Below are 4631 nucleotides of genomic sequence, written 5' to 3'. Positions count from 1 at the left end.
CATAATGCCTTGCACGTCATGGCAGATTCATGAATACCGTTTGGAAAAATGAGTCCCGTCAGAGTTCTAAGGTGGCCATCTGTGTGGTCTATATGAAGCTGGAGGAACTTGAACTACGGTCTTGGGGAGGATGTAATAGCAGGTGGTGAGAAACACTCCTTCACAATGAGGAAAGAGCCGTGTCACAGTCACCAATAGGAAGTTTGACTTGATTGACTCAGCCAAGCCCCACTGGTCTGAAACTATTCTCAGCAGCACTTCCAGGCTGTCTTGGAGGAGAACACAGTTCATGCAGACATGACGTCACTGTTCCACGTGCTCCCTCTGACAGTCCTTGGGGCTTGTAAGTTGTTTTCTTCCCCTAATAGCCTTTGACCAATATTCTCTAATTTTGTCATTTTAAAAAATTCCAAGGTTCTGGTTTATTTACTCTCCTCCTTTTTTTTTTTTTCTCCAGTATGTGTGTATGGTGCAGGTCATCTAGAGCAACCTCAACTCTCCAGTACCAAAAAGCTGTCAAAAACAGCCCACCTGGAATGTGTGGTATCTGGTGTAACCATTTCTAAAATGTCTGTATATTGGTATCAAGAAAGACCTGGTCAAGCCATGCAACACCTGCTACACATTTTATCTAACAACACCGTCAAAAGGGAATCAGGTGTTACACTGGGCAAGTTTGAGGCAGACAAGATACCCGAAACTTCTACGTCGACCCTCACCATTCACAATGTACAGGAACAAGACGCGGCCACCTACTATTGTGCCCTCTGGGAAATGCACAGTAGCAGACATTAGAGTCACGTCATTCAATAAATGATCATTGGTTTTTTTTTTAACATCTTTATTGGAGTATAATTGCTTTACAGTGGTGTGTTAGTTTCTGCTTTATAACAAAGTGAATCAGCTATACATAAACATATATCCCCATATCTCCTCCCTCTTGCATCTCCCTCCCACCCTCCCTATCCCACCCCTATAGGTGGCCACAAAGATCATTGAGTTTTCATTCACTATTGTGAGTTAGGAAACCACAGTTACCACCTGTATGCTTCTGTACAGTTTTCTAGATCAACTTTTATACAGGTGACTCTATGTGAAGTGGCCAAATCCTATATTTTCTTAGAGGAAGCTTTGCAGAAGTACGTGCAAATAACCAGGGTTATGTTTTCAGGGATCATCTTGCTCTCAACAGGCTTTCCCAGGGCACCCATGTTTATTCATCTGAGTCAACCTCCACTACTCACTCTTTTATTTTCTGCCAAGATATATATACCACGTTATCTGTTACTTTTTCTTGTATGAGTCAATTTGTATTTCATTAGTTTTTTTTCTGATCTACTTATCTCCTTGGATTAAAATAATGGATATTAGATTGAATGCTAATCATTTTCTCTTTTTTTGACCGCACATGGCTACAGGACCAGGGATCGAACCCAGGCCCTCTGCAGTGGAAGCGCAGAGTCTTAACCACTGAACTGCCAGGGAAGTCCTTAAATGCTATTCATTTTCCTAGAGGCTAAAATGTAGCAAACACCCCATGATCTAACCACAGGCAGGGTTGATTGCATAGTAAATATATCAAATTCATGCCCTGGAATGGTGATTTCTTTTTTTTTTTTTTTTTGCGGTACGCGGGCCCCCCACTGTTGTGGCCTCTCCCATTGCGGAGCACAGGCTCCGGACGCGCAGGCCCAGCGGCCATGGCTCACGGGCCCAGCCGCTCCGCGGCATGTGGGATCTTCCCGGACCAGGGCACGAACTCGTGTCCCCTGCATCGGCAGGCAGACTCTCAACCACTGCACCACCAGGGAAGCCCTGGAATGGTGATATTTGATTTTGCACAAAACTTATAAATGCTGCTACTTATTGAGTCCAAGTCAAAGTCTACTTTGGATTGAGGTTTGGGGAGTCTTGCATTTTCTGGCTTAAGATTCCATTTATCCCACAATAAGTGTGTGACACTTTGAGCCAGGCATTGTGCACAGCAGACATTGCAAATCTCATATGCTTTGTCAAAGCTGAAGGTCACTTCTGTAGAGCCCCATTTCTGCTGCTGGGCTGCCACTCCCCAGTGAAATGACAGTCCCCAACTTAACTACGGCTCAGGGTTATAAGTCTCCCAGGAATTCTGGTTACTTCTAGCTCAGCTCATGGTTTATAGTTTTTGTTGTTTTGCCATGACAAAACAAATAGGATTTTTTTTTCTTCAAATGTGATCTTATATAAAACAAATGAAAGTAGATTTGCTCTGGTTAAAAGAATGGAGGGATAAATAATCCTTAGGTTTGTCTTCTCAGATAGCTCTTACATTTTCTGATTCTTCAATAGTCAACAGTTATCTGGCTACAGATAGGGTGTAGCCAAGCGGTGAAGACCTTGGCCTTTTGTATCAGAGAGACCTAGGTCTGACTTGGCCTCTGACATTTACTAGCTATGTGACAAGGCCAATCGCTGCTATAGCCCATTTCCTCACCTGTAAAATAGAGGTCCTTGTAGTTACCTCCTGGTTGTGTGAGCCTTCCTGAGATGACACATATTAAGGACTTGGTCCAGTGCTCAGCATACTGTGAGAACTCAGTAAACGTTAGCTAGTAAAAAAGGAAACAAACAAAGTAACGACGAGAGCATCTATACGTACAGGAACACACACACACACACACACACACCTCTTTATATCCAGGTCTTAGCATCACATCTGTCATAGTGTGGCTGACTTACAGTTTAGTTAAAGAGAGATTAGCTAGCTATGAAGAAAGCCTCTTGAGAAGCCATCCCAAATCAATTTCAATCTAAGTTTCCAATCACGGGTCCCTAGTACGCTTAGGGCACACACAGGTGAGACTGACAGTGGTTTTGCTTATGGCGTAACAAGCCCTATGGGAGGAAAACAAGTCTATATTTGGAGTCCCTTACTCCTCCTGCCCTTCTTCTTTAGGTTAAAGTCAACTTCATCACGGACACTTTGGCAGCACACACCAAAGACAAATCAGCCAGAGGCAAACCAGCCCTGTCCTAAGTAAACATTGGCAATTAAATTGTTCATAGAACATGGAAAGCATTTGATTAGCATGTACAGTACTGAATACAGAAGGGGCTCAATTAATGTCTGTTGAAGTGAGGTCTATATTTCCGTTATTATTGAGGTGTTTGCATTACCCGATGGGTGGATGGGGGAATTTGTACAGGTGGATGCCTGAAATCTCCTGATGACTTTGACTCAACTTAACTTTCTCTCACAGCTGAGGTGGGTGATTCACAATGACTTTGAGTAATAGAACCAACATTATATTATCTAATTAATGCTGAGTAAAGTCTAGGAAAACCTTAAAAATCATAAATCATATCATATCATATCATCTACTGCCAACTCCCTGTACATACTAGTTCTGTGGGAAGAGTCATGTCTGTTCGCTAAGAGTCAACTTGGAAAACCCACAATTCTGAAAATTGCTAGGCCCACCTGGAAATCCATTTGATTATTTTGTCTTGGGTGATCTTTACTTTCATCCCTGAGAATAGGTTTAGAGCATCAGCCCAAGGTAGAGGAAAGGGCACAAATTTGCAGTGGTCACCCCTGGAGGTTGGGATCATGGATAATTTTTTTCTATGTCACTTCTGTGGCCCCTCTATTGTCTAATAGAAAACTTTTATTACTTTTGAATTTTATTTCAAAATTTATTTTTAAAAAGAATTCACACGTTTCATAATATTAAAAATACCTCGGAAACTTTTGAGCACTTAGAGAAACATGAAATTTGATGGTTAGAAAGGCCTGTAATGGGCTCTGTCTTGACCATTTTTTTCTCCCCTCTTCTCTAACAACTTTTGCTTCTTTACAAAATGAAATCTTGTTTTCTCTCTTGATGCCCCGTGATCCTGTCTGGCAAGTGAGAGACAGTGTTCATGCTCAGGGTGGCTTATTGGGCTTAAATGTCATTTTTTACCTTATTATAGACACTAAGTAGTACAGATAGTGCCAAAAATATGCAGAGTCTTCTTATTAACACTGTGCTATGACGTTCTTGTTTTCTTTACTTCTGTTTTGTCCAGATGCAGAGGCCGTGATGAGCAAAAACTTCACAGTTCATTGCACAGGAGGGGGGTCTGTCTTCAAGGTTGTTTGGCAGTCCTATCGCCTGAGAACATGATCTTCTACCTCTCGTGGAAGGTTGCTAGAAAATCAGCCTCATGTGATCTTCACCTGGAGAGTAGGGAGAAGATAGACATTCGACCGGCTTTTGACACAGAAGTCTAACCCCTATGGATTCCACTAATGGACACATTGGAAATCGTTGATTTCCATTTAATTTCGGCCGATGGAATTTGAAGTTCAAAGAAACCATGACTGTGTCACCTGACAAAAGCATTCCTTCCTGGGGCACTAGGATTTCCAAGCCCTGAGGAAATAACAAAGAAACACATGCTCCTCTCTATGAAGTTTATCAACTAGAAAGCACAGAATTTAATGATACTTTCTCAACACCCATCCAGTTTCCTGTTTTCTTACTGAAGGAGCAGTAGCACATCCTGTTCTGTTAGGGACGGGATCTTAGTGGCTTTGTGGAAAGTGAAATGAAACAAGCTTGATGAAACCTTCTTCCTACTCTTCAACTTATATTACTTATTTGGGG

At 42.0% G+C, this 4631-nt stretch overlaps 1 gene segment (V, D, J or C); it reads left to right on the top strand.

The window, feature by feature from the left end:
• The first annotated feature begins 297 nt into the window (after positions 1 to 297).
• LOC307058342 (T cell receptor gamma variable 9-like) lies at positions 298 to 3016 on the top strand. The segment is given in 3 exons: positions 298 to 343; positions 458 to 729; positions 2936 to 3016.
• Positions 3017 to 4631: the final 1615 nt, after the last annotated feature.

The sequence above is a fragment of the Hyperoodon ampullatus genome (assembly GCF_949752795.1).
Source record: "Hyperoodon ampullatus genome assembly, chromosome: 9".
NCBI classification, from domain to species: Eukaryota; Metazoa; Chordata; class Mammalia; order Artiodactyla; family Ziphiidae; genus Hyperoodon; species Hyperoodon ampullatus.
This window is presented reverse-complemented; position numbering and strand designations above follow the sequence as displayed.